This window comes from Hibiscus syriacus, unplaced genomic scaffold (assembly GCF_006381635.1).
Source record: "Hibiscus syriacus cultivar Baekdansim isolate YM2019G1 unplaced genomic scaffold, ASM638163v2 tig00116951_pilon, whole genome shotgun sequence".
In the NCBI taxonomy this organism is placed as follows: Eukaryota; Viridiplantae; Streptophyta; class Magnoliopsida; order Malvales; family Malvaceae; genus Hibiscus; species Hibiscus syriacus.
The window spans coordinates 1498198-1506539 of NW_024063482.1; the positions used below are offsets into that span (position 1 = coordinate 1498198).

Genomic DNA, 8342 nt, shown 5'->3' on the forward strand with positions numbered 1-8342 from the left:
GACCTGAAAAAAAAAAGAAATAAAATTAAATGAATAAGAAATTAAAAAAATAATAGTAATAAATAATAAAAATAATAATAATAAAAAAATAATATTATTTAAATATATATATATATATATATTATATTTATTTTCCAAAATGTTTTTAAAATTATATATTATATATTTTTAAAATATTTTCAAAAACTATATATTATATATTTTCAAAAATAATTTTCAAAATTATAATATATATATATATATATATATATATATATATATATATTTTCAAAAATCATTTTCAAAACCATATAATATATATTTTCAAAAATAATTTTCAAAACTATATAATATACTTTCAAAAACCGATTTAAAAAAAACTATATATTTAAAAAAAAAAAAATCATACGATAAAATCTCCGGACGAAAATGAGTGTCCCTGTTCAAGCCTACAAAAGGCCAGTATTAGGTTGACTTGGAGCCATCACCTGAAAGAACCATGAGATCATGACAAGTTAGGTACCAAATCAGTCTAAGGCAACTGAATTCCGTAAAACCGCTTATAGATAAATTCACATTGGAGATCCCAAAACAAACAGATATAGTGAGGTAAAAACCAATAGATGTGCCAATGTATCTTCCAAATTTACACATCGATCAAGAAGAAGACTTGTTTGTCTTTAAAATATTAATATTTACAGAGTTGTACAACAAAGAACGGTTTACACCAAAAGAAAAAGTAGCTTTAGTATTGGTCCCGACCTAACAATCAATTGGTTTTCAAGACATTTCAACATGGCAAAAAATTAGGGATTAGGGACTCCATAGCACATTTATCAATTTCATGAGTATTAACCATCCAGCATGAAAATTTTAAAACACACTAAACAAAGTAGAGAACCATCCAAGTTATCTACTCAGAGAAATGATAAAATCTTTTAGCACTTACAGTGAATCACATTTTACAAATTACACACAATAGATCACCTCAGAAACTCAGATATAAGATTAATGCTACAAAGAAAAAATGGTTGAACAGGATCATATCAGATGACTAAAATTCATAAAATTTAATTCAGCACTATCATCAAAGTATGTCGCAATTAATTTTCCTCATTTTCACGGACTTGAACACACACCAGCATAACTGCTTAATACTAGAATGAATAACTAGTTTTTTCAAACACAACATTGAAAGAGTTTTAAACTCGGTTTTTGAGAAACAAAAGAAGGGAGTCGGGATTATGAACTTCAGATTGTAGGTTCGGAACCAGTTGAACGCATCAAGGGAATTTTTCCAGGAAATCAAAGCTTAAAAACTATAAATTCTAGAACCTTCAACCATTTCTTATTCGTTTACTCGAAACCAAGAAACAGAAACCCAGCTTTACGTTATTTACAGGCATTTTAAATTTAAACATCAAACAAGATTGAGGGAGGGGGGGATCTTTCCTACAAAAGAAGACACAAATTGAATACAACAAAAAGGAGGAGAAAGTAGCAGTTTCAGCGTATTGTCTCAAGTGGAGACACAAATTGTATTGTCTCACCTACCGAACAGCTCCAACAGAAAATCAACTGCAGAAACTCGAAACTGCAAAAAATAGAAGAACGGAAATTAGCTAGTGAAACTCGGGAAAGATGTCAAGTTTCAATTAGACTTGGAACTAAGACGGGCGGCTGAGGCTGGTTAACCTTCCCCACCGCTCAAGGAAAAAATAATTAGGAATCCTATATTATATACGTATTTATAAATCACAACTCGGGTAAACAAAATTATTGGGCCCACATTGAGTAGCCCAAGAGTTAAGAATGAAGATAGGTATTTTACTCCAAAGACCAATAACAAAACGAGCCTAATAACTCACAATCAATTTATTTAGTAGAATAAAGTATTAAATTCTTTAAATAAAGTTAAGAATTTAATTCTTGTATTTACAATTAAAGTAAATTAAATTAAGAGAATCGTTCTTATAACATACCTCTACAAAACTTGATCTATAATAATTGATCAATAAATCTCATTGTAGACACTCATTTTCGTCTATTTATTTTTTATTTCATATATATCTATATATTATATAGTTTGCAAATGGTTTTTAAAAATATATATATAATATATGGTTTTGAAAAAATGTTTGAAAACATTTATATATTATATAATTTTTAAAACATTTTGAAAATAAATATAATATATAGTTTTTAAAATGTTTTTGAAAACTTATATAATACATAGTTTTGAAAACATTTATACATTATATAATTTTTAAAAACATTTTAAAAATATATATAATATATAGTTTTTAAAACATTTTTGAAAATATATAATATATAATTTTTAAAACATTTTTTAAATTTATATATTATATGTTTTTAAAATATTTTTATAGAATATTATTTATTATTTTTATTATTTTTTTTATTTCTTTTTTATTCGGTGTTTGTCCAGTTTCAAAAATACGGTCCAAGCAGTCCATAAAATGGGCCTGACCCATCCCTGTCCCACTAGGGTTTCCTGCTTACGAAGATCAAGCACCAGCGTCGCAAGTCAAGGAAGCATCAACGACAACAATCACAACGGCGCGAGATTTCTGACCGAGGAAATCGGGACTGACCCATCCCAAAATCCTCGGCCAACGACGGGTTTGTTACCATGGCCATCGGAACTGACCAGTACCGGTGGGGGTATAAATACCCCACCATACAACACAGGAGGGGGGGATCAACAGTAAGCCCACGATCATCGAGAAAAACCACAGTGAAACACAGAACAGACAACAATCATCAACACAGAGAAATATCTCAGTACCACATCGAGAGACCAGCGACCATAAACAACATCATCGAACACATCACCCACCCACACAACAAAACTAGATCGAAACTTAAGCCAAAATAAGATACAACCAAGCCATCGGAAGAAAATCAGAGCAAAAGGAGTTCTCACAGTCGCGCGAAGAGTCGGGAACGGCAAAGGTCACCAATTTTACGGTTTATTTTCAAGAGGTAAATCCTAGATCTACGAGTCTAGGGAGTTTTTTAGTGGAAACTAAGCGGATTTTTAGGCTCACGATATCGAGAGGAACCTTTTAGGCGTTTTTGGTTTTTTCGGCCACCGTAGCGGCATTTCATGGTGGTCGGGCTCCCTCCGGTTGAGCACTTTAGAGAGAGGCGAGAAGAGAGTTTGTTTCTCTCATTTTAGAGAGAAAACAGGAATGAAGAAATGAGAGAAATGTGAGAGTTTGAGCCTATTTTGGGGCTTATATGTATCAGATGAAACAACGTCATTTTGAGGTGCATTAAAACTACGTCGTTTTCCCCCTCACCATCCGTGTTTTCTGAATAAAAAGGGATAATTCCCTTTTAGTCCCTCGTTCCGTTGTAAGCTTTCATTTTGGTCCAATTTTATCAATTTAATCTCGAATTCTTTTAATTTCACCCCCTGTTTTACTATTATTCTAAGTCACTCATTTTTATGTTTTTTTATTTATTTATTTTTTGTATTATATATATATTATATTATTTTAATATTTTTCCTTTTTGTTTTATTTTTATTCATTTTTCCTTTTTTAAACTAACATTCTTATTGTTTTTTTATTATTATTTTCTATTTCATTTTCTACTAACTTTTGTTTATCATTACCAATTATTTTTATTTTATTCTTATATTCATGTGTATATATATATATATATATATATATATATATATATATATATATATATATATATATATATATATATATATATTCCTTTTTTACTCTTATTTATTTTTTATTTTATTTTATTGTCTAACATTTTTCGACATTTTCAGCGGTAATTTCAATCGATCAACAGGTAAGCAATTCGAACCGAATTTTTAAATTTCAATTTAAATTTTTAATTTTCGCAAATAAAGATAACTGACGAATTAATTGGTACCGAAAGGATGGTTCAAGGGTGCTAATCCTTCCTTGACCGTAACCGACTCCCGAACTCAACATGTTTCTGGCACAACGCAGATCAGGTAAGATGGTGTCTGACCTACCTAAATTCGTTTTAAAATGGTCGGTGGTGACTCTAACCCAATCAATTCAAGTCGAAGTCTAATTTCGGACCCAACCGAAAGACGGCCGCGACAGCTTGGTGACTCCGCTGGGGACAGGTAAGTGAGTTAGGCCGAAATTAATTTTCGGTTGTCTTTTTATGCGAAAATGGTGAATTTAAATTTAAATTTATTTATTCGATTCCAATTATTTATCTTTGATTATTTTTTTGAATAAATAGTTGTACTGACGGTTTTCTCAATGATTCCAGCTTGTAAAAACTTGTTTTTTCATCTAAGGCTCTAAACCTGAGCTCCAAACCCATTTTAAGTGGGGGTGAAAGTGACGCATTCGTGTGAATTTATTCACCGTGCAGGCCTAGCAAGTAACCTTTGGGATTCATATACCTTATATCTTCGTGTGAATTTATTCACTGTGCGAGCATAAGGGAATGTATCCTCTCGAGTTTAACTTAGTCCACATGAGCTTGTAATGGGCTTAGGACTAAGGGTCTGGCAAGCCCAAGGGGGCACCGGCAAGCAGAACTCGAGTACTTTTTTTAGAACCTAAACCGGGAGAGTACAAGGAATTAGAGCCTACCCCAAAACCTCATTCCAAACCCTAGACTATTTTTATTTCCTTTTTTACTTTCTGTTCAAAGCATGTAAACTAGACAAATATGCGGTTAGGATTTGTTTGAAATTAGAATGCGGGATAGAGATCATGTCCAGGTAGGAATAATAAGCATGTAGGGTAGATATTATGTGGGGTAGGATTTTTCATTTTTATTATTGTTTTGATTTACCTCACTAACTCTTTTTATTTTTGTTCTCTTTTATTTTGTTTTCATCGTTTGCATCATTTAAAACAAGGTGTTGATCCACCAAAACGTGTTTGTTAAACATGAATAATTTGCATTAATGGACAAAGAAGTTATAATACAAAGAGATAAAAAGCTCAAGCCCAGCCGTGGTCCAAGAATATTCAGAGGCAAATGTTGTAGGGGCACGACAAGGAAAAGGTTACTGACCCGGAGAGTCATTTTGAAAACTACGAGAACAAGATGGTGAAACCCTAGCAAAGTTGGAGACCATTATTGACAAATATTAGAAAAAAAGTCGATAAACTTCGGATTGAGGGTTCCGATGGCACTTTCGTTTGGAACAAGCTTGGCATAGAGTGAAAGCCGGAGATGCAGTCCTTCGAGACCCTTTTTGGGGCAAGTAGCTCGTCACCTGCACAAGTTTAACCAAACCAAAATGGTTCGACATGATACTCAACTGGTGAAAAAAGGCGGAAGACGAATCAACTTGTCAGAAGCTGTGCGGGATCTATACCATCAAAAAGTTTTTTGTCTCTTCAGACGTAACATTTTTGTCCCCAATAAGGATTATTCAGAATAACATGCACATTTTTTTGGATAAATGCCTCGAACATTTTATACATCATGCATTATTGCATATTTCGCATAATTTTCTTTTTTTCATGGCATTCACATGAACTAACAAGAGATTTTCATAAAAAAAGGGTACAAACACTAGACATACCTCCACAAGATTAGGACACGTGTCATCCTCATTAAAACCGAAAAGAAGATGGAAGCCAAAATTACTCAGATCGAAGAGAACATGTTGAAGCTCCAGAGAGAGTTAGAAGAAAAGATAAATCAAAATAACCAGAGTACCCTAGATGTAATCACGAAAGGCCAAGAGTCCCTGGTCGATCAAATCGTAGCCAAGTTAGCTGGCCTACGTCAGACAAGTGCTCCTGGGGCAGGTTCATCGGAAGGGGTAACCATGCCACCTACCCCGCAAGTGGTTGTCTAACCCAGAATCTTACCAGATAATTCAGATAGTTACCGTATTTCGAATTTTGATGAAGAGGTCAAAACAACGATGGTAGAAATTACCATTAAACCAGGAGGTATGACGAATGGAAAGCCTCATTTGAAGAAGAAAGAAAGAGAGATCATCAACATTTCAAAATCGTTTACAGTTGTACCCTCTTCTAGGCAATAACCAATGAGAGAAAATGAGCATTGCGATCCCATTCCCAGGACATACAAGGAGCTCTACCAACAATTGTTTCACATACATGTAGTGTCACCCTATCCTGAGATACCTCTAAAGCCCCTATACCCCAGGTGGTATGACAAAAATGCGCACTGTGAATATCATGGCGATATTCCGGGGCATGCTATTGAAAATTGCCTCCCCTTTAAGAGGGTTATCCAAAGGATGCGCAACAGGGGTTGGATTCATTTTAACAATTCAAAATCACCTCACGTTACACAGAACACTCCATCTAATCATCAAGAGAATAAGGAAAGTGCAATCATTGAGGAAATGGGTAAAAAAGCCAAAATCAGAGTTTTCGAAGTGAAGACACCTCTTGCTTGGGTATGGAGGTAAATAATAAATGTGGGGTTTCTTGCACCACATCCTAGCATATCAGATTCCAAATGTGGCAGTCATTGCTGTTATCACAATGAAGATGGACATGATGTACAAGAATGTGCCAAATTTAGAGCCTTGATCCAACTAATGATGGACATAAAAGAGCTGGAATTTTATGATGAAAGCGATGACACTCCCAAAGCAAAAAGAGTCATGGAAAATGTGGCATCCTGATGAGGCCTTATTCAATTTTGAGGTATTCTATTTGAGTTTGTTTTTCTCATATTTTCTCAAGTTTTTTGTAAGAACATTTGAATAAATTTATGTTACTTTAATGATAATGAGCAATGAATCACATTTGCAAACTAGCAATTCTTCGAATATCAACTGAATTAAGAAACTCTCTAAATGGTTCAAAGTTACAGATCTTTGACAAAGTAACATGATCTAAAACAAGGACCTTGATCTTACCCAGAATATACCCTTAAACACCGTACCCTGCTCTTGCAATTAACCAATATAACATTTTCCTTTCATAAGGTGCGGATAACGTGGGGCATCCTTTTGAATATGACAATTATTATACCTTTTGTTTAAGACGTTCAATGATGATCATTATCTCTACAGATGGAATAGCCGAGTAAGTGAATTTAGTTTAGGTCAGTTGCCTGAAAATTGAACTCTAAAGATGAGATTCCTTGACTTTCAAAAACACCTAGACTATAACAGGTTCTTCTTGACAAACTTAAGAAATTAGATCCGTATACCCAGATTATAATATTATATATATACAATAAAGCTTGAGTTGTCCCTCTAGAGCAATTGGTTAAACGCCTCGGCTTTATGGATAATATTCAGCTAGCCTGATAAAGGTAATTATACTATACAATAAAGTTTGAACTGTCCCTCTAAGGCAATTAGTTAAACGCCCCGGCTTTATGGATAAGATTCAGCTAACCTGATAAAGGTGATTATTTAATAAGTTGTCCCTCTAGAGCAATTGGTTAAACGCCCCGGCTTTATGGATCCAGCTAACCATTAAATGGCAAATTTAAATAAGGAGTTTCGGTAAAATAGACTAAGGGAGTTAAGGAACACCTGTTATAGTCAAATACATACAAGCACTCAAGAATTCATTTTTAGACCGATATTTCTGCACTACCTTTGTTAGAAGAGCTTACAAAACTTGAACAAATGGAAGATTTCAGAGGATCGAAATAGAAGGTCTAGTAATTGATTAGGCTAGTTGCGCCATTTTATCCACATCCAATTAAACTACCAAGCCAAAGAAAAGCCTGTTGCAATAACAGTCCAAAAAATGACCTTTTTATGGCTGAAACCTTAGGTTAACCTAAAGTCAACTCATCCATTTGAATATTTGTCAAAGAACTATAACTCTGGAAGCATTAAACGAGCTATTGATTCCTTTGATATTCTTTGAACTCATGTTTATAATTTGATTCAATTGCGAATAATATTTTATAGATTTTTATCCTTTTCCCTCCTAAAACAAGAAAAAGGGAAAAACATTTTTCAAACAGAACAGTCTCAGATTTGAAAGGTCTATAAAGCCAAAACTCGAAAAGAGAATGGGGTACGATCGATTCCAAGGACCAGATTGGCAGACAAAGCACGAGACTTCATCCAAGAAATAATACATAATTTATTCATATTGCATGCATCTTAGACATAGTTAGGTGCATCACATTCATCATTTTAGCATACATGATTTTTTTTACAGCTTTTAGAGTCAAGTTTTGACTTCAAGGCGAAGTACACTTGATTCAAAAGCACCTTGAAAGATTGATGGTGGTTGCCTAACTCAGCAGCAATATGCTACCTCTCAACTAATTCGACAGATTAAAAGATTTATAATCAGCTTCAGATGAGTTCGAGAACCAGTTTAGAACAAATCAGTTCAACTCAACTCAACTCAACAATGAGC

General features: G+C 33.6%; 1 long non-coding RNA gene across 1 annotated transcript; it reads right to left on the reverse strand.

Moving 5' to 3' along the window:
• Nucleotides 1-424: 424 nt before the first annotated feature.
• On the reverse strand, nucleotides 425-1686 carry LOC120188835. The gene is made up of 2 exons (XR_005522445.1): nucleotides 1530-1686; nucleotides 425-467 (listed from the first exon to the last, which is right to left on the reverse strand). It is a non-coding gene; the product is annotated as an uncharacterized LOC120188835 (long non-coding RNA).
• Nucleotides 1687-8342: the final 6656 nt, after the last annotated feature.